This window comes from Sorex araneus, chromosome 9 (assembly GCF_027595985.1).
Source record: "Sorex araneus isolate mSorAra2 chromosome 9, mSorAra2.pri, whole genome shotgun sequence".
NCBI lineage: Eukaryota > Metazoa > Chordata > Mammalia > Eulipotyphla > Soricidae > Sorex > Sorex araneus.
The window spans coordinates 56,967,008-56,989,429 of record NC_073310.1 but is presented as its reverse complement, the minus strand read 5'-3'; the positions used below and the strand labels follow the sequence as shown (position 1 = coordinate 56,989,429).

At 45.2% G+C, this 22,422-nt stretch overlaps 1 protein-coding gene across 1 annotated transcript in view; it reads left to right on the top strand.

The window, feature by feature from the left end:
* Positions 1–842: 842 nt before the first annotated feature.
* The window catches only part of KIAA1217 (KIAA1217 ortholog), a 735,067-nt gene continuing 713,487 nt past the window's right edge, over positions 843–22,422 (top strand). The window contains exon 1 of the mRNA XM_055117899.1: positions 843–1,307. The gene's annotated coding sequence lies outside the window, so the exon portion shown is untranslated. The remainder of the gene's footprint in view (positions 1,308–22,422) is intronic.

Genomic DNA, 22,422 nt, shown 5'->3' with positions numbered 1-22,422 from the left:
ATCCGGCCGGGCGTGGGGGCAGACTCGGGCGAGCTCTGACGCTGCCTCAGCCGGCGAATCTCAAAGAACTCTGCTCCGAGTCCGAGGCCTCGAACCCGGACCCAAGGGCTTGGTGGAGCGCGTCTGAAGCTCAGCTCCGGCCGTGACCTCTTGCTCGTTTGGGGGGACTTTTGCCCAGCTTCTGGCAGACTCTCCCAGGTTCGCGCAGACTTAGGTGTAGAAAGTCCAGCCCCTGCCATCCCTTTGCAGCGACTTCCCGGTGGGCACGGAGGGGCTGCGCGCGGCGGCCAGCATGCAGGAGGCGCCCTTGGGCGCAACCTCCGCGCCTCTGCTCGCGGGACCTTGCGGCGAGAGTGGGAGCCCCGAGTTCCCCGAGAGCGCCCCATCCTCACCCCCGCAGGCGCTTGCAAACCATCCGACCGCATCGGCTGCTCCCTTTTCCTCCGACGCCACGAGGGTAGCGGCTTCAAAGCATGGAGGACACCCTCCAACTTTGGGGCGTGTGCCCAACTCCTGCTCCCCACCATCCCCACCTCGCTGAATCAGGCTCGGGGTCGCCACCAAACTCGGGGTCCCGCCCCGATCGCGAGGCGAGCGCCCCCGGCTGTTGACGGCAGCCGCCCCTGGGCGCTTGTCGTTCCAGAGAGCTCGGTGGCCGGCTCCCGGCAGCAGCCAGCTGCGGTGGCGACTGGTACGCAGCCCGGCGGGCCCCCCGCGCGCCCGTGCACACACGCACACACACGCGCGCGCGCGCTTGCACGCCCGCTCACACCCCCCCTCCCGGCGCCCCGCACCCCACCCTCCGCGGGGTGGGGGTGGGGGGCGGGGTGACGTCAGGACTGCAGTCCCGAGGAGAGCGGCTGGAGAGGGCTGCGCGCTCCTCGCCCGGGAAGCTGGAGGCGCACTCGGGCCGCCGCGGCGGGCGCGCTCCTCCCTCGGCTCTGCACCCGCTGTCACGCTGCGCGCCCGCGGGGGCGCCGCGCGAGCCTCCAGGTGAATTGAAAGTCGTTTACAGGAGAGGACGGAGCGGGCGCTGCAGTCCTGGCTGCAACTGAAACTGCAACTCGGGCGCCCGGGAGCGGGCGGCGGAGCTGGGCGCGCGGCGCCCGACGCAGCATCCCGGGAGGCGGCCCGACCTCGGCCCCGGGACTCCGGCCGCGGGCGCGCTCGGCCCGGAGCCCCCCGCTCTGGCGCAGTTAACAGCCGAGCGCTTTTGGGGGATGCCAGCGCCCACGCCCCGGGTCCCCGCGGAGCCGCCGCTTCAGGGAGAGCGAGGAGAGGCGAGGGGGCGGCAGCCTCGGCCCAAAGTAAGTGCAGGAGAAGTTTGCGTGGCTTTCCTGGGCGCTCCCCCGGAGCGAGTGGGAGGCACCTCTGCTCCCCGCCTTCTCGAAGGGTACCTGGGGCTGACTTTCGAGGGAGCCTCGGCCCAGAGAGAAAGTGAGCGTTCTCAGAGGAGGTGCAAGGACCCGGCCGGGCGGGGGCAACGCCAGGAGGGGTCCTGATGGGGTGAAGAGGTGCCCAAAGGAGAGGACCCTCCGCCCCGCAACTGGGCTGAGGGCGCAGAAAGAAGCTGGTCCCTGGAGTGTTATAAAGGGAGGGTTCGAGAGAGACTGAAGGTGGGGACCGTCCGGTCTGTTCAGGTGACCTTGGCGTGCACCCCCACCCCCACCCCCACACTGGGAGGGGTGAGCCTGGAAACGGGTGGCAGAGGCTGCGGGTGCTAGCGAATGCTCTAGGCTGGTTTCGCACTCGAGGCTGTGCTGTGTTTGTGTGTGTTGGTGGGGGTGGGGGGCGGGATGTCGCGCTCTTGGTCGGGCTGGTACACAACGGGCCAGTGGAGAGGGTGGGCGACCCGAGGCGGCGATGCTGGACGGTGCTGAGAATTCGGACCCCGGGGCTGGGAAAGGGAAGCTGGGGTCCTCTGAGATGTTCCCCGCGACGATCCCAGGTAGGAGAGGGTGGAACGCCCCGGGGCGCCACCGTGGCTGGGGCGCCATGGGAGCCTCGGGGGGTCCTGGGTGTCTTGGGGCGCTTCTCCGAGGGCGATCGAGCGGCCCCGGCGCCGCCGCGGGTGCCCGGTGTTGCCAGGTGGTGTCGCGGGGGCCGGGCGACACCGGGATTGCTCTCTGGTTCTCTCAGCTTCCCTGCTCTCTTCTTCTCTTCCCCGGCTCCCCACGGAGCTTTTTCTTCTCGAGCTGCCCAAACTTCTGCAGGGGAAGGAGAAAAGTTCCTGGAAGCCGCGCTCCGCGCTCAGCAGCGCCCCGCAGAGGGCAGCGGGGGCGCAGCGGGTCAGCCCCGCCTCCGCTCGCCTGAGGCGGTTGTCGGGGAATTTGAGAGGAACCGATAAAATTTTCAGGTCCTGTTTTCCAGAGTAGCGCTGTCTGTGCTTAGGGAACTGGAATCCCGCTCAGCCTCTAGTATCAAAAAGCCACCTTTGCGGAGGACAGGTAGATAACTCGTTAAATTGTATTGAACTTACTATTTTAAAAGCCATTCACCATGCGCATGCACACTTGATTATTCAATTATTTTTCTTTCTTTGGCTACACTTGGTGATGCTGGGAGGCTCCTCCTGGCCCTATTTTTAGGTGGTTTTATTTTATTTACCGAAATCCATTCATGCCAAACGCGATTTTGTGCCAGGCATTGTGTTAGATGGTGGTTCAGTTAGATGGTGATTGGTATGTGGTCTCCAAGCATACGGTTGGTAAGAGAACTGATCTGGAGACAAGTTGGGGGAAATGGGTATTTGACAGCAAAGGACTGGTTTTCCTGATTTCTCCCAGAGGCCTCACTCCCGATTCACCCCCCCCACCTTTATGTAGTGCTCGCTGAAGGAAGGACATTACCATCCATTCTTCCGTGCCCAGTGTCCAGCATTGTGCCAGGCACACAGTAGGTCAGCAACTAGGGTGTTACATGAATGAAGAAATGAATGAATGGGTTATTCATCAGGGTAAAGTGTCTTGAAGGGCGCTGTCATACTGTTTTTGGGAAATGCATAAAGAAGAAATAATGACATGGAAGGGAAAGAAAAGGAGGAAGCTGGAGAGGGCAAGAGAGGAAAGAAGGTTGGATATATAAAACTTTGAAACTATGTATTAATTGCAAGCACATTTTGGCCCTCCTTTTCTGTGCTATGGACATCATCACCCAACTCAGTTTCCTATGTCTGAAATATCTGTGGGTAGTTAGATTGCAAGTTTTGAAGAGTAGACACTGTTAATTTACAGTGGAGGTCATAATGACACGCTCATTAGGCACACTGATAGTATGATAATTTAAATGTCTAGAGTAGTACAGCAGTGTGGAGAAAGGATACGCTACAATAAAAATCAATTCCTTCAAACATCCAATAGTAGCAAGTTAATCAATATGTGTGCACATTTATATCCCTTAGAAACATTTAAACATATTTGATTAAACCAAGATGGGAATATTTTATACGTTTAGTATTCATATATTTAGTCACTGAAGAACAAACATGTATGTGCAAAACTCACCTTGGGTTAATGAAGTGAGTTCAAGTTCATTTCACTCAAAGTAGTAAAATGCAAGCCTCACTTAATTGATAAGTTTTGTTATTTTTACCAGAAAAATAAAACATTCATATGTCTTTCTTATGTGAACAATGGAACTACTTACTTTGTGCAGACTCATTGTTGTTTGTCTCAATGATAATAATTTGATATCACATTTAGGTTTATAGGCACTGATTCTAGATTTAAGTTATTAGCAGTTTCTTAGTGCCATTGGATTTGGAGTTATTCTAGAATTTATGTAAATCTCATTTCCCTCCCCTACTTACAAAATAAGGTTGTTCACAATGCAGAAGTGATTAAATAGGCTTTAAAACATGATTATGTTGATGCACAATACTGTTTTATTTTGGGTGATGTACTAGGTGATTAAGGTCATTAATTTAGTATGTAATTTGCAATTAATGAACAGAGGGAATGAACCCTTAATTTTCATTTTGGGCATTTTGAAGATGTGTCAGGGCAGTTATCACAGTCTCAGGAAGAATATTGTGATTTTGGGCTATGTATGGTGGCTTAAAAATTGCATTTGTGAAGTACCCATAAATCAGTATTAAACACAAAAGTAGCTAAATGTAGAAATGCTTTAGGCACACACTAAAATGCTTTTTCTGCTGTGAGTATTTGATTTGGGTTATTACTGGAATTTCTGTTAGATAAAATGACCCTGAATGAATCTTACAGGTTTGACAAGATTTTACTTCTGGGAGACTAAAACTTTAATTTGGAAACAAAGAATACAGAAATAATGAGATTATAGGTGTGCAGGATTATCAATAAATAAATTTAAGAATGATCTAGCAGTCTTTTGTTCGGGTGTGGAGCCAAAGAGAAAATTGGGGCCTAGAAAGAAGGTTGCTATTTCCTGGAATCCCTTCAAAGAGATCCCTGTGATCCATTCCAGACTAGGTCGGAAAGCATGCACCTAGGACATCTAAACTTAGTGGATCGGCTAGTCTGGGATTTCTAGTCCTCTCTCATTCTTGGTGGCTCTGATCCCACTGGCCCTGTCTCAGGGCAGAGTCCCACTGGCCATGTCCCTGCTCGCCTGACTCCTTTGGCCTTCTCGTGTCACATCAGAGGACCTAGCAGTCAAGGAGAGGGTTCTGCATTTCTCAGCCTGAGTCTGGATAGACTGTGAAATAAGAGAAATTCGGTATGGCTCTTACATCTTACATCTTTCCTTTATGTGACATGCAGTCACATCATATAATCAACATTGCAAAGTCAGAGAAGGGTGTAGAGATCATTTGGCCCAAAACCTTTATCATAGAACTGAGAGATTGTACAGGACTTCCTGAACCAATTTCTCATGCTCACTGGCTCCTTGCGTTCTGTAACTACTCACTAGTGTGGCTGGTCTTGACCATTCCATTCACAATAAGTGAGTGGGTTCAGGATGGAGACAACTTGTATTTGTGTTCCTACCTGATCTCTCCCCAGCTATTCAACCATGGAGAAGTCACTTTAATTTCCCAACACCTCTCTTTAGGAAATAGTCATTGTTTTGCTTTATTATCTCTATACAGGTGTGGATGAATTTGCATAATCACGAATTCATTGCTTTCCCTCTAGGTTGTAAATCTGGTAAGAAGAATAACAAAGTATTTCTTGCTGTCCCCGTGTCCTTGAACTACCATATTTGGTGCACCTTGGACCTTCAGTAAACATTTATTACACGAAGAAATGAAATAGTAAAATATGAAGGAAATGAAAAATAGTGATTGGAGTGGGTTCTACTTAGATCAAACTGAAAGTCTTGCTAAGCAAGCCGTGCCCTTCTAAGGTTAGGGTGCTGCTCTTGGCTTCCATCCCTTCTGGATAGATGAGTCTCTGGATGACTTCGCAATGGCCCTTGCCCACACCTATCTGGCTCAGTTTCCCCTTCTCTCAGCAAGAGGACCCTCCAGCGCTCAGACCTTGAGGTCATCCTTAATTCTTTGTTTCTCATCCCCATCCTTCACTCCACTCAAAAAATCTAGCAGTTGTGCTTTTATCTTTTCCAGATCTGACCAGCCCAGATCAAGGCTCCACTCTTTCTCCCCAGGACCATTCCTGTACCTCTTAGGGCCTTGCTATGCTTCCCAAATCCTTGCCTCCCTCTAGAATTTGGCTCTTATACAGGCTGGAGGAATACTACCAAGATGTAAGTCAGGTCCTACTTCTCATGGAAAAGTTTCACAGTAAAGGAAAATGTTCTTACCATGAGCTCTGTGAAATGAATGACCTTCCACACTAAGTTCATCCCTTCTGATTATCTTCCTCTTCGCTCTTTTTGACATGCTCCCCCCATTGATTTGGATTCACCATACTGACTTCTGTCCTGTTCTATCAGGGCACCATGCATTTCCTCCTAAGCTACGTCCCATGTAAGGCACCTTTTATTTAGTGTGTTCTTCCCTGGACAACATTTTATTCTCTTCTTTGTTCCCTTCCCATTTTCCCGCAATGTCTTTCAGCAGTGCCCCTCTTGGCTGTCCTATTCAAGGTCCTAAACTTCTCCTTCTATTAGCTCTATGCCTCTAAATACCATGCCACCATACCATCTACTCTGCTCACTGGCACGTGTGTGACAGCACCATGGGTGTTCAGTAATTATTTGCTACATGGATGGAAGGGGATAAAATAGTGTCCATCACAGGAGGTCTTAATAAGGTGAAGTGAGAATGCATGCCAAAGATAAACAAAAACAAACCCAGAGCGGAGGTTACTGGGCTGAGGAGGGCTGCTCCCAAAGGTGAGAGGGGAACAGTGGGTGGTCAGGGAGGACTCTTAGTACTTTGCTGCTGGATGTGGTATGATATCATGTTTTGGAAAAGTTGGCTTATTATACTCCTAAACATATACAGTCTTCTAAGCCAATGTTACTTTCCTAAACATTTTAAAAGAGAAAGCAAATGCCTGCCAAGTGCTAATCAGAGTTTCTGACACACAGCGCATGTTTAATTAGCAATAGGAGACATTATTTCTAGGGGCTCCCTTCTGGCCTTCTAGCCTTTTTCTGGCTCCTTGAACCAGCATTATGGTCAGAAGCAAAAATCTTCAGGATTCTCAGTGGTTATTTTTGTAAATGACCTTGAGGGAGCCCTGGTGTTTGTTTACATCTGCTGCTGGAAATAATTAGGAATAAATGCAGTTATCTCTCCTAGGTTGGGCCTAATCCTCTTCATGAATTCCCTCAAGCCTGGAGCTTCTGGAAGGTTGCTGCTCTAAGTTACAGCCTTTACGGGAGCCCTACTGCCAGGCTGTCCTTGATAGTTCTTCTCCATCCATCAGGGCAGGGGGTCTCCTGGGGCAGGACAGGGGAACCTGGTTTCTGCCAAGGGCTATTTGGATGTTTGTAACGGGCCATACAATATAGGTTAATTAGAAGCATATGTGAATGTCCTGTCACTGACGAGCACAAGTGCTAGATCCCCACCCTCCCAACTCCCGTCTTGATTTCGTGGACCTTATATGCCTGTAGGTCAGGCATCCTGCCACTGCAGGGGGGCATCTTGTGGTCCTTACAAGGTGGTTAGCAATGAAAGACTGGACAAACTGGTACCCCAGGGATGGAAAATGGAGAGGAGGAACTGGAGAGATGGTACAGAGATTATAAGGCATCTGCCTTGCATGTAGCCAACCTGGTTCAATCCCTGGCAACATGGTCCCCAAGCAATGCCAGGTGCTGTGTAAAACTCCCCTTCCCCAATCAATCAATCAATCAATCAATCAATCAATCAATCAATCAGTATATTCTGCACATTAAAAACAGGAGGAAATTGTGGCCGAACTGGGAGCTATAGCTATTTCTAAAACATCCCCCCCGCCCTTCCTGGAGTCCCCTTGTCAAATCAGGACCAAGAACAGGAACGTGGGATGGCACTGAGAGGACTGGTAGGTCAGTTGCTTGGCTCCCCAAGGTCGTGTTTTCAAAGTCTTTGGAATCCTCTTCGAGCAGCTTCGCTTCTTGCTTGCGTTAATGTACTTTCTCATTGGATCCCCCCTGACCCAACAAACACATTTTTGACTGAGGAGGAATGGGGAAGAAACACCAATTAATCAGTGAAGGGATATATGAAAACAAAGGGATATATGAAAACAAAAAAGTACTTAAGAGGACCCCTGATAAAGCCATCTCAGCACACCTTTGTTGCTGAAGAATAGACCATCCTTGTTTGCATGCACTGTTGGCTGAGCTGATGGGCTGTTTCTTGGTTCTACCGGATATTGTGAGCAGACATTGTGCCTGCGTGTGAAGTTGGGCACAAGATTACATTTCTATGCAAATCACCGTGCTAAACTCTACAGCTGGTAATTCCTGCTAGCACAGAGCTGTCTGTCGTGCTTTACAAGTTGACTCAACAGATAATATTTTCAGTCCTGAGTATTCATAATGTTTTTTTTTTTGCCTTAACAGGGAAAAAAAATCTTAACTTGTGCCCATATTTTGCTCTAGAAACCAAAAGAGAGCCTTGGGTTTAGTGCTTGTTGAGTGCAGTTCTGTTCTTAGCATGCTGTGACTTTGCCCAATTTACATTACTTTAAAGTTGCTTTTCAAGAGAGCCAAAAGTTCCCACAGCAGCAAAAATGGGTTCAGTAACCTTGAAGTAGAGCTGTGAAAAATCCATGAGGGAGGGAGGGTGGGGCAGAAACAGAGACAGACAGAGACAGAGACTGGGAGGAGAGGGGAGATGAGACGCGTTCGGGGGAGGGGGCATGGACCATAGGTTAGAAACCCAAACTCTCACGCAACAAAAATAGAGAGGCAGGAAGGGCGACAGCTTTTCCAACAAATGGCATACACATGATTTTTTTTGTCTAGTTTGCAAAAATATTTCATTTTAAATGTTTTTAATAAGTAGGTTGTTTAGGATTTTTTTTTCTCCTAGAAACAAAACACATGTAGAATTTAGTTTCACAGTCACCTTGGGAAGATCCTGTTTAACTTATTGCTGAGTATTGGAAGAAAAAGTGACTATATATTTTATATGTGTGTGTGTGTGTGTGTGTGTGTGTGTGTGTGTGTGTGTGTGAGTAGATGGAGCATGGAGAAACAAGCATGGGAAACAGGAAGGATATGGGAGTGGGTGAGACTTGAAGGAGGCAGAGGGAGACGAGATTGGAATAAACTGCAACTGATCCATCACCAGAGTCTGGCTGTCTTCACCGGGGCCCCTCAGAGGGGGTGGGTTGAGTTTCCCTCCCCACCCTGAGCAGAGCCGCCGCAGCTGAAGACTTCCGGAACCCAGACACAGCCATGCTCAAGGTCCCTCTCCACACATTCGGACAAGCCTCACACATGAAGGAAATGGCAGAGGAACCCAGATTTGTGGACCTGGAGCTGAGATCTCCAAGCCTGCTCGGACTGGGACTGGGCTTCTTCTGCTCAAATCCCCCATTTTCCAGTAGCTAGGCGGTCATACCCCCGTGCAGCACCATGTAATCCAATCAATGGCCAACATCCGGAGACTATAAAACCAAGCTCCTGGAAGTGACATCTTATAGCCTAGTTCTTCCTTTCGGAGAAACTGGCAAGCTACTGAGAGTTTCCTGCCCGCATGAAAGAGCCTAGCAAGCTCCCCATGGCATATTCATATGCCAAAACTAGTAACAATGCTGGGTCTCATTCCCCTGACCCTGAAAGAGCCTCCAATGTGGCACTGTTGGGAAGGATGAGTAAAGAGAGGCTTCTAAAATCTCAGGGCTAGGATGAATGGAGAGGTTACTGAGACTGCTCAAGAAAATCAACGATCAATGGGATGATTATGATGAAGATGATGATGATGATGATATATATATATACACACACATATATATGTATATACATATGGACTGGAGCGATAGCACAGTGGGTAGGGCATTTGCCTTGCACGTGGCCGACCCAGGTTCGATTCCTCTGTCCCTCTCAGATAGCCTGGCAAGCTACCGAGAACATCTCGCCCACACGGCAGAGCCTGGCAAGCTACCCATGGCGTATTTGATATACCAAAAACAGTAACAACAAGCCTCACAATGGAGATGTTACTAGTGCCCGCTCGAGCAAATTGATGAACAATGGGACGACAGTGCTACAGTGCTTATGCAAGGGCTTATACAGTGATACAGATATTATATATATATATATATATATATATATATATGTATATATTTTTTTCTTTTGGCAGGGGAGGTGGAGGTGGGGAGGGGTGGGGCAGGAGGAGTTTAAACTGAACTCAGCAGTGCTTGGAACTTACTCCTGGCTCTATGCTTTGGGATCACTCCTGGTGGGACTTGCAAAAACAAATATGATGCCAGGGTCAAACCATGCAAGGCAAAAGCCTTAACCCTTACACTCTCTTTCGGGCCCCATATTTGTTTTTATGTATGAGAAAATGACTATTAATTTATAGTTCATGAAATTTTGATGTTCTCATGTCACACTATAGGGATCTAGGTTGGCATTTTTGTAATGACTTTCTCCATGAACTCTTTAGAGGTATATCAAGCAGGTACTCTATTATCTATTATTCTACTAAATAGACAATATTGGATCTCCTTTATTTATCAGATTTTATAAATGATTGTATAAAATACATTAAATTAATAAAATGTATATACAGAAAATGCATCACTGAGATTAAGTTCATATATATGGTTGAAAATTCAGGTTTTTTAAAATTTTTAATTTTTAATTGAATCACAGAGAGATACTCAGTTACAAAGTTGTTCGTGATTGGGTTTCAGTCATATAATATTTCAACATCCATCCCTTCACCAGTGTACATTTGCCACCATCAGTGTCTCCAGTTTCCCTCCTGTCTCTGTGGCGGGCACTTTTCTTTACCTTTCAACACTCAGTCCAGAGTGATCATTTTATTTTTCTGTTGAAAACAGCAATTTTACTTATTTATTTTTAATTTTTATTGAATATCCATGAGGTAGACCATTATAAAGCTGTTCAGGATTGGGTTTCACTCATACAATGATCCAATACCCGTCCCACCACCAGTATACATTTCCCATCACCAGTGTACCCTATTTCCCTCCTACCATTCCCAACAACACTCCCCCTCCTCCCGCCTCAGCCTATCTCTAAGGCAGACAGCTTTCTTCTTTCTCTCCCTCCTTTTGTGCATGATGGCTTGCAATTCCTAATCAAGGTAATAAGAGGTCATCCTGTTTGTTCAGGGCGTTCAGCATTTTTGTGGGGAAGGTAAGTCTGGGATAGCTTTTTTAACTGGGTGGCAACTTTGGGGTGTGGATGTGACTGCTTCCAAAAGTTTAGGGAAGTGTGGGGAGGTAGCCCATCCCAATTCTGAGAAATCCCGGAGAGTTCTGTCACAAAACCAATATCTTGGTGAGGTCCATCCTGAGATGGTGGGATCCAGCTGGAGGCATGGCCATGATTTTGGATTATGGGAGCAAGGGGCTGCCAGGAGCTCAGCTTGGGCAGGCACCAGACTGACCCATCCCCCTCCAATTTACCCTGATCTGTTCAACCCTGCATGATCTCAGATTAATTGTGGATTTTTTTTTTTTTTTTTTTTTTTTTGCTTTTTGGGTCACACCTGGCTCTGCACAGGGGTTGCTCCTGGCTCTGCACTCAGGAATTATTCCTGGCGGTGCTCAGGGGACCATATGGGATGCTGGGGATCGAACCCGGGTCGGCCGCATGCAAGGCAAATGCCCTACCCGCTGTGCTATCGCTCCAGCCCCTAATTGTGGATTTTGATCTTTGAAGCAAAGCCAATGGGCCTCTGAAGCAAAGCCAATAAATGAGCTTGTATAGCTGAGCCAGAGGTGGTTTGTGAGCATGACTCCCACATACCTAACTTTTGGCCATTTAATTTCTGGGGAAACGGAGCCAGAGTCACAGCGATGATTTTGGGGTATCAGGAAGCTTGAAGGCACCACCGGGCTGCTGATGCACTCACCCTGCAGGTACAGGTTGACCTGCTGGCAGCACCATAACCCCCAGAGTGATCATTTCTAATAATTATTGTCATACTCTTCCCTTCTCTGCCCTAACAGTGACATGGATAAAAACTTAGACTCCTGCCTGGGAAACCACAGTATGGTGTATCCTTGTGTGTCAGTCTTGGCTCAGAGGGATGAGATGCTCTCCAGCCTCCCCACCAGAGAACTCTGCTGTGATCCTCTATTTTACAAGACAAGGGTGCTTTCTGACTGAGCGTGGTGGAAACTCAAGGACAGCTCTGACCCTGCTTTCGTCTCTAATGCTTCTGTCCTTTCTCACCTGATCTTTAAGAATAAATGTAAGCAACTAGCACTCCTTTGTAGCAGAGGCAAAACAATGACCCTTTGTTTTCAGTAGCACTCCCGGTTTTCAACTCTTCTTCCTTTTGGCCTCCTTCTCACTTTTAGAGGTCTCCATTCTGGTCCTTTATGTGTCTTTGTGCAAAGTGAGCTGTTGCGTGAACGTTCGTGCAATCGGAGGCGCTGAGATAGGAACGCGGAAGAAAAGCATTGATTGGAGGACTAAGGCTCGCTCTGGCTCTTAGCAAAGGCAGAGGGCCTTGTGGACCTCCTTTTATTGATCATGGTACCTCTAAAGGACGCAATATAGTGACGTCACCAAAGGCATCAAAAAATGTTACAGGGAGAACATTGAGACAATGGAAACATATTGTTTCCTTGTATGGGTAGGCCTATAGCCTCGGGGAAAAGAATACAGAACTGAGAAGGAAAAGATACAAAACCGAAACTGAAACCTTCTACAGGCACCTGGATTTACATCCCAAAGACAAAGCTGGGCCTGCACCTAAAATCTACAATTTACAATATCAAAGGTCAGGCCTGGCTAACACCATCTGCATGTCAAAGACCAGCCAGGCTTCTGTGAGAGAAGGAAAAACTGCTCTTTTCAGTATACTGAAATTATTTTTCTGAAGGCAGCTTGAAGGGGGAAAATGTTCAGCTTCATCCAAACCAGTCAGGACACACGAGAAGTCTCGCCCATTTTCATGGGTCCCTATGTTCCTGTCCGTAGTACAGTACAGTATACATGGGCTCGCCCTGGTAGCTCAGTCCAGCCCCAACAGTGAGCCCTGCCCTCCCTCTAGTGGTGGTCAGGGGATCTGTCCCTCCATTGCCTCCACTCACCTCCCCAGGCTATTTGTAGCACTGTAGCTCTGTCATCCCATTGTTCATGGATTTGCTCGAGCGAGCACCAGTAACGTCTCCATTGTGAGACTTTTGTTACTGTTTTTGGCATATCGAATATGCCATGGGTAGCTTGTTAAGCTCTGCCATGCGGGTGGGATACTGTCGGTAGCTTGTCCGGCTCTCCTAGAGGGACGAAAGAATTGAACCCAGATTGGCCGTGTGCAAGGCAAATGCCCTACTGGCGCTATCACTCCAGTCCTGAACTGGAGGCTGTTTATACCTGCTGAAATATATCAACCTGTTGATATGGTGCTTGTTTCTATTATAAAATTATGGCCACCATTACTTTAGCTAACCCCTGGCGTCACATTATATAATGACTGTGGTTTTTTTTTTTCCCTTCTTTTTTTTGTGGTAAGAATATTTAAGATCTAGGGGCTGGAGCGATAGCACAGCGGGTAGGGCGTTTGCCTTGCACGCGGCCGACCCGGGTTCGATCCCCAGCATCCCATATGGTCCCCTGAGCACTGCCAGGAGTAACTCCTGAGTGCAAAGCCAGGAGTAACACCTGTGCATCGCTGGGTGAGACCCAAAAAGCAAAAAAAAAAAGAATATTTAAGATCTACTTTCATCCTTCATTGCCCTGGTGAGTACAGGAGCTTGTTTTCACCTGGGACAGTGGAGCAGTGGGCTTCGCCCTGTCTCTCACTGTGCTCCCCAGTGACCTGGGAGGAGGGACTGTCCCAGCTGAGTGGGTCTAGGGAAGGGAGATCAGAGACAGTTGTGGGAGATTCTGCAGGTTCTTTTCTTTGGAGCACCCCAGACACAACCTAATGTGTACTCCTATATAGTTCTAGCCTTGTGTCTTGGTGTCCCACCTACTAATTTCCTATCCACCCGAAGCCTGGCTCAAGGCTTCTTTCCAGCCCTGTGATTTCTGGAAAGTTGAGTGGTAAGCGAATTTTCCAAAGGTTTATCTTCAAATAGAGCATAGTTCTGCTTTATAGAGTCTGCTAATTTCTGGATAGGGAGAGAAGGAATGGAGGAAGGGGAACAAGGACAATTCACTTAATAGTAGAAAATGATGGAAGCTGGAAGGAGTATGAATGACACATTCGGTTCAATGCCTGAATGTTCCAGATGGACACATAGGACCAGCCAGAAACACATAGAAACACGGCTTGGATTTTCTGAAGTCACTAGGCACTCACTTGAGGTAGAAGATGCAGATACAGGGTGTATGACTCACCTTCCTGCCTCTGCTTGGAGGGCCCTTCCATTGAAATATAGGTTTCAGGTTGAAGGGAAGGAGATCTAGAGCCTTGAGGCAGAAGAGAGTTTATACCTAGACTGCCTCAGTGAGTGAGTGATGAGAAGGTGGTGAGAAGTGAGAAGAGTGAGGTGAGGGCTTCATCATCAAGAGCATTCTGGTTGGTGAGGCCTTCAAGTCTAATCTAAGTGCAGTGACAGTAGTTTCAAAGAGGAGAATAACACTGAAAGATCTGAGTATCATGAAGATAAACTGCAGCTTTCTGGAGATGAGATTCCATGGGGCCAGAACAGAGATGGAGAGTTCAGATTTGATCCACAGAAGGTGAGATGGGTGAGTAGAAGTGGACAAGCAGTTTGTTTTGGAGCTAGGGTAATAAGATTTGCAGATGTTACCTTTGACACACCAGTGAGAATTCTAAGAGGATGTTGGGCATGCTTAGGCTAGAGATAAAAGGGCAATGCCAGTCTCTCTAAAATGGGTTATTCTTGGCCCTTTCGGAAGCTTCTGGAAGTTACAAAGTTTTGGGTCTTATCCCCTAAGAGTTTTAACTGGCTCACAAATAGTGGGTAGATGTGCGGGTACCAAGGAATATTCAGAGGAAAAGAAACTTCTTTCCACCTGGAATGTTCCATCTGTATGGTCCAACTGTCCTTTAAATCCTGTCTCAAATATGTTTCTGTGACATTTTCTAATTATTGAAGATAGCACTTAGCATGCTTAGTCTTCTTTATTGTAATCTCCAAAATCCCATTCTGCCCAAAACACTGTATTATCTCTGTTCTTGTGACCACAGAGCTATATGAAGAATAGTGACTCAGTCACGGAAGGGAACTCTGGTTCCTCATTCCACAGGCTGAGCTGTTACCTCATTTTGCTCTCTGAGTCAATTCCTGACTCCCTCTCTCTACTTTCGTGACTTCTCTTATAAAACTTTTCATATTGTGTGGTGTGTGCTGTTTGAAGCCTTTTCTTTTGTGGTAGAGAATAAGCAAAATGAGGGCAGATATTCTGTCCATTTTCATATCTTCCATGTTGGATCCCTAAAGAGCTGCAGAATGAGTGAATGAAGATAAATAAATGAGAAGGTACTAAGAGCAGTCAAATGATTTGTAAAGCGTGGGAAGTAGAATGGGACCTTCTGTAACCTGATACAGACTATACATTTTCTAGCCCAGAGAGTCCCTGAGCTGCATTACAATTCTGGCCAGTGTAATCTGTGACTTTGCCATCACTAATCCTCCTATGTGTACTAATCAAATGATGCTATTCAGAGTAAAACGGATGAAGAAGCTCCTGCATTGTCAGTATTACATTCTTTAAGCCTAGTGGTTCCGTTGTCACCAAGGACATTTCTGTATCTGATATTGATTCAAATATTCAGCTATAAATGCCATAAAGATGACTTTATTTATAGCTAATGAGGGTTGTATTGGCTGCAGAAACTGGCAGTGGGAACAGGAGAGTCCATGCTTGTTACCCTAATTCGAATGAACGCAGTAGCTTCATTGATTAGCATTCACGAGGTTTTTCATTCAGTACTGAGAGAAAGTTGAAAACTATTGGGTGTTATGATTACAATTTAACTGTCTCAATATCGAGTGGTAAAAGTATATCTGGAAAATTCCTTTTATTTTGCAAATGTTTCAAGTTGTGTTGAACTTTTACGCAAACCCAGGTTTGCACAGGTGTGCCTTGACTTGGGAAAAAGTGTTTGACAAAGTCCAGACAGTAGAATATATATATTAGTAACGAGTCCTTCACAAAGAACTCCGAAGATGCTCTGTGAGATCTCTCTTGGGTGGGCATAATGTGTCCAGGGGACTGGGTCACTTCTCCTGCTTATTCATTCTTTGGGGCAGATCACTGAGGAAGATCAATCAAGTGAGTCTGTTAACTAGATGGAAAATTGGAAAATACAGTGAATTTTTCTTTATAATCAGAGTTCTAAGAAATTTGTACTAAAGTATATGCTTTAGACTTAGCCCCAGGTTTGGACTTTGTACTCATATTTTTAAAATGTAGAATTGGACCTCACAAACTCCTGTGTGCTTATGGGGAGAATAAGGGATCAGTTCTTCAGAGCAGACCTCAATACTGGGTGCTTTTAGAGGAAAGGTGTGTTTGGCAGAATACTGACCACTGCCCCACCTGACCAAGCTCTCTTCTTCATAATTCTTAAAAGCTGTGAATGTAGAAAAGTGGCCTTTGTAATTTAGTTATGACAAAAATCTTTTTTTTTAAAAAAAAGGTAACACTGCCATTATAACATAGGAAAATTTGTGCCTTGAGTCTCTAGAAGGAATACAACTTTGCTGAGACGTTGATATTTGCCCACTGGTATAATATTCTTCAGCCAGGGACCATATGGCCCCTGTGGATCCAAAAAAATATTTGGATGGGGCCACGAGTGAAAATAATGCCAATAAGGGACTATAGCATAGGACTTGGAGGCCATCCAGTAAGACCGCAGGAAGAAAATAAGGTGGAAAAGGTATCTGCATAGGAAAAATGTTGAGAAACACTAATTTTGACACAACCAAATTGTGTTGTTTTGTGCCACACATTCTGTGGCAATTTGCTATGATGGAGAATGAAAATAAATGCAGAAGGTGTGGGGACCCACCCAGATATGCTTAACTCAAGGGAACAAGGAACAAAGGAGATTCTTCTGGGTCTGATTCCAGAAAGTGAAAGATGAAGCGCTATTGCCCACTAGCAAAAACATTGTCTAGTCAACGACAAGTGTCATTGATTAAACCAACTGCTCTCCTCTCCTGGGAAAGAGCAAGTGAGAGAAAACAGAAGCTGATTAAGGTCTCAGAGGGGAGGAATTTAATCCCAGGAAGTTGAGTCCTAGGCATCTACCGGAAGCTGGAAGAGCCAGGCTGGGCCGGGTTTATTTTAGGACATCACCAAAAGTGGAGTCTCAGGAGGGAGGGAGCCACATCCAGAAGTCAAACCTCACTACCGATATTTTGGGGGGGTGCCCTGTCAGCCTGCCAGCAGCTGCCATCACACAATAATGATATTCCCCTGCCAGATATCACCTTTCTTGCTGGTGGACACTGACAGGGAGCTACAAGCTAGGACCCAGACATGATTAGCTGGTATAGGCGATCAGCAATAAATGCTTATTATGAAGAGAAAACATGGCAGAACTTTGCTTCTATGTAGTTTGAGGTTTGCTGAAATAGTAGCAACCTGCAGCCCCATTTATTTCCTTGACCCATTGGGATTAGAGCAGCCATTCAATGATGGCCTCCTTTCAACAAATAATTTGACCAGTCACTGAAATTGCCACAGAGCTATGCAGTGATCTCAGTACTGAAGAGAGAGACAGGGACACAGAATTGAATGTTAATAGGTGCATTTAAAATGATTGTACTATAATTTAACTGCAGCTTACCAGGCATCTATTTTGAACCCACATTATTTCAAGGGCATTTATGTTTGAAACATTTTAACAAACAATTTAAGCCAAATTAATATTCATTGTGAACATCAGGAGGAACTGAATTTTACTCTTGTAGGGCCTTTGAACTTCTGTGTTCACCATGGAAGATCAAATGCTATCTATCCCGTCCCTGTTTCTACTTTTTAAAATTTGATGACGTTTCACATGTAGCAGTTAACTAATTATTAATAATTGTAAATGCCATTTAATTAAAGAATGTGGGAGTAAACTCAGCATGCCTTATTTCTTCTTGCTCTCAATCAAGTCCTTTGAGAAGATTTGCCTATTACCTACTAGCTCAATCTTTAATTACCTCTGAAGAGTAGAGAATCTCCTCAGGGATGGTTATGATGGAGGGCAGTAGGCAGGTATTTGGTTCTGTTTCTATCCTGATGGTCAAGTTGAAGAGGGGTCAAAGGAACAGGAGGTGAGTCACAGGAATCTCTAGAAATTGAATGGGGAGGGAAACCAAGTTAAATCTTCCAGGGTTTTATCTTTTTTTTTTTCTTTTGAGGAGCTCAGAGCACACCAGGCTGTGCTCAGGGGCTATTCTTGCCTCTGTGCTTAGGAGTGAGCCTGGTAGTATTCAGGGGAGCATGCATGGTACTGGGGATTGAATCATAGTGGACTGCAGATAGTGGACTGAAGTGCAAGGTGAGCACTGTAACCCCTGTACTATTTCTCTGTCCCAAACCAAGAGTTTCGGCTGCAAGTGAAGAGTTTGGGAGGGAGCAAGGAAGAGATGTGTCAGGTATTGGTTGAGGGAGCAGGAGCTAGGAATGCAGGGAAGTTGCTGAACCCTCAGCGAGTAAACTGGTAAAGCTTATCATAATAGGAGCAGCTTGACATGCTTAAGGCCCTGGGTGGTGATGGCAGCTCCATCTGGTCTGTGAAATGGTTTTCACTGGACTCTTTACCCCTAGCTATCAGACTGATTCATTTCTCCATGTCTAAGACCTGAGAGACTCTTAGTTTCATTCACAGTCATGAATAATTTTAGTGTTATTTTTTTCCATCAGACATTTGGTTTGTTATCCTTTAAAAAGATCAGACTGAAGATCTTGGACCTGAAGGTAGCTCCAAATATCCTTTTTTCTCTAAAAAATGCACCAATCTGCAGACATTTGAGTAGTTCTTTTCATATTGACTAGCATCACAAAAAATGAGGATTTCTATTATGGTGTCCATGCTACTGATGTTTTTAGTTAGAATGAAAGTTCTGCTCTTAGATTAAGGTTCTGTCTGGGACTCTGTTTGTTGATGATGTTATTAATATCATTATCTTTGTTGTTGTTGTGAGCCTTACATAAGATACCCTATAACACTTTGCAGTATCTCTAATGAAGTTTAGCTTTCATTCTCACTAGAATATATGATGTGATTCTGCAGTTGAAGGCATTCTAAGAAATAGTCAATTTAGATTACTCTTTCCCCAGCAAAATGAATGCTTCATGATCTTCTATTTCTCGCACCTCTAGGCAATTTCATTTATATCTGAGACTTCCAGCCTACTCTCAAAGCTATTCAGCTCAGAACTCTCTTCTGAATTCAGACTAACCAAATACTGATTATTAGGTACCCCACCCAGCTGCTTTCACAGGAACCTAAGGCTTAATGTGTACAAAGCTGAACCAGTCACCCTTTTTCTCACATCTCTGGACCTACTGCCCCTTCCTCTGGCCTACTGCCCCTTTTGGACTTCCTAACTCAGAGAGACCCCAAGTAGTTGTCCACATTGGCTGAACTTAGGTTTCTTCTTTGACATTATTCCTTTCAATTAAGACTTTGGATGGTCCTTCGACCTCAAAGACACTTTCTCTCATAAGTCAGCAATATAGAGTACGTCCTTCTGCTGTAAGCTATTTCATTGTTGTATGATCACTGTTTGCATGCTTGTCTTTCCCTTCTGGTGGTGAAGGAGAGAGATGTTTCATCTCTGTGGTATTTATGGGGTGATGCTTGCTGAGTCAGTGAAGTGAGGGAATGAGTAAATACATGTGATTGAAACACTATGACCAGTGTCTACATCTGGTTCCCTAAATAATTAATATACAAGAAGCCTGTGTTTCCTAGATTTATCTTCCTTTTTACTATAACCAAATGATCAAAGACATATCAATAGTCTCTTGAATGTGGTTAAAAGATTTTGCATTTATTTTATGATTCAGTGTGAAGTTTCAAATATATATCAGGTTTAAAGTGAGCAGTAAGCAGATGACTAGCATATAGCTTGGAGAATTTCTGTGTCAAAGCATATATGCTCATTTTATCTTTCCTATAAACATACCATCTTAAAAATAAGGCAGCACTCACACTATCACACAACTTGTGTGCCTTTGCTAAGGGTGTAAGTCCAGAGAGCACAGAGGTGGGGACTGCAACCACATGAGAGCAAAGCCCAATGAGCAGTGCAGTTGAGAGTACTGGTACCACAGTCTGATGTCCACCCCCTACCAACACCAGAGCCAGACATGTATGCAGCCCCTGGTCATTGCAACAGCACCAGTGACAATGATGAAGGGAAGGTGAAGAGCAGGAATAAAAAAAAAAAACAGTTGAGGGGCTGGAGCGATAGCACAGTGGGTAGGGCATTTGCCTTGCACACGGCCAATCCGGGCCCAATTCCCAGCATCCCATATGGTCCCCTGAGCACCACCAGGGCTGATTCCTGTGTGCAGAGCCAGGAGTAACCCCTGTGCTTCACCAGGTGTGACCCAAAAATAAATAAATAAATAAATAAATAAATAAATAAATAAATAAATAAATAAATAATAAATAATTCAGTTGACCCTAAACACAGAGCAAGGAGTAAGCCCTGAGCATTGCTGGGTATAGCCAACTCCTCCACATCCTTTCCCCCAATTAATTTATTGAAAAGGGTAGAAAGGAAACAAAGGGAAGTAATCACACTAGCACATATTAATAATTATACCACAGCATAAAGAGAAAGCAAAGCTTGGATGTCACTAACTTTTACAACATTTTATTTAAAGAATAAATGCCATTGCTCAGTTCACCAAATGACCTTTAAAAGCCATGATCTTTAAAAAAGAATTGGTTTTGTTTTAAAGTGAAACACTTTGCCCTGATTTGCAAATTAATGGTTGTGTATCTGCCTTAATCATGAAAAGAAAGCAGAAATGGTGGTACCATTGATATAAATGGTATGATTCCATCGCATTTTTTTTTATCTCTTAAGTAAAGCATTCTTCATACTTCCATCAGGTAAGAATCTATTATTAAAACACGAATATAATAGACTGTGCACAAAAACTGAAGCACAAACATGCTTAGGGCATTTAGAAGGCTTATCCTTGGAAAATAAATGAGCTGCTTTCATGGAAATCCACCTAAAACAAAACTCTGATTTATAATTCTCAGGCTTAATTTTGGGTCATTGCACTCCCTTTGTATTGGATCCTAGTGCTTACATTTTGTAGTTCTAAAACAGAAACTACATCCTTTTGTGCTAGGGGTCCCTTGAGCAAATTAAATGCAAGAGGTAAAATTGGGGATTACAAATTTAAAGTGAAAATAAGTATGTGCAATTCAGCTTCTTGCACTGACAGGGAGAACTTGCCCTGTCTTTCTCTGAAGTGAAGCTTGGAGCATCTTTCCAAGTACAACATTGACAAGCAACTTCTTCATCTGGAGATTCCCTCTCCTCCCTTCCCCTCCCCCACCAAAAGCACAGGCGAGACTTGATTGTTTAATGGGTAAAGTTGATCCAGTTCAGAGGAATAGATTTTTAGGTCTGCATCCATTATGTATATTAAGAGATATTTATAGATGCATAACAACAAAGAGACATTTATGGGGTGCTATTTATTAAAGCCTCTTTAAAGAAAAATAGATCGTGAGTGATCGCTTTCTAAAGCAGACCTCAATTTACTACATAGTATTTTAGGTTTGGCTTCGCCCATTCTTCTTGTCGGTCTTGATTTTTCATTTTCACCACATTTTTCAACTTCTTATGTATGAGGTTTGTTTATACTTATTTGTCATCATCCTGTGCCTGTCTGTGTATATGCACGACAGAGGCATGCTTGTACAAACATTTTTTAAAAACAAATCACACACAAAAATCAAATCCTCCTTTATCCAGCCCCATCTGTCCTGCTCTCCCCACCCCCTGGCATAATTTGCACCTTTTCTTTGGTATGCCTTTTTGAAGATGTCTGACTTGCAGTCTTCCGTTCTCCTAATCTTCAGCTCTGTGTTGCTGGAGAGGTCTGAAGAGGTAGTGTAAGAGTTAAGGTACATACCTGGCATGAAGCCAATGTCTGTTCAATCTTGACACCACACAGTCCTTGGGCCATGGCTGGGTGCAGCCTTGGAGGATCCACTGAGTGTGAGCCTGGGAGTTCCGGGAACTGGAGGGTGGCCTGGGTAATCCCTGTCCCTGCAGTGCCGAGCCCTGTGTTTTCATGCTTGAAAATCACAAGGAGTGGCTCTTGGCCTCCTGAGCACTGCTTGTGAGCTCCCCCCAACTCCATTTTAGATATTTCTCAATTCTTTTTGTTCTCAATTAAGCTCATAGGAGCACTTGTTAACACATAGTTCCTAACAAGAGCTGATTTCTATGTAGCACGTATGGAACAGGCATAAACTCTTTACATGATTGAGTAAGTTATGTATTCTAACCATAGCAGGTCACAGCAGTTTTGCCCACTGGGTAATGGAGGAAAATGAGGCACAGTAAACTATGCCCGGGCTCAAATACAATAGTACAGTTCTTCCTAGGATTCCTGGCATCCTTCCTTGTTGAATATTGATGTCTCTTTCTGGGAGTGAACCAATTAAGGTGTAAGTCTTAAAGTCAGATTCTAGTTGGGACTGGGATGATTGGAGAGATTCATGTCTTCATGTTCTTGAATTTTAGTAGATTTCACACCAGAGTGATACAGATCTACACAATGCAAGTAAAACTAGGTTAAAGGAAAAAGTGTGAACCTATGGTGATGTTTTTATTTCAAAAAGTGTATACTGCAGAATCTTCTAACCATTGCATTGGAGAATGGGCTTTGCGCTCACCAGCAGCCAATGAAAAAGTGAGAAAGTGAGAT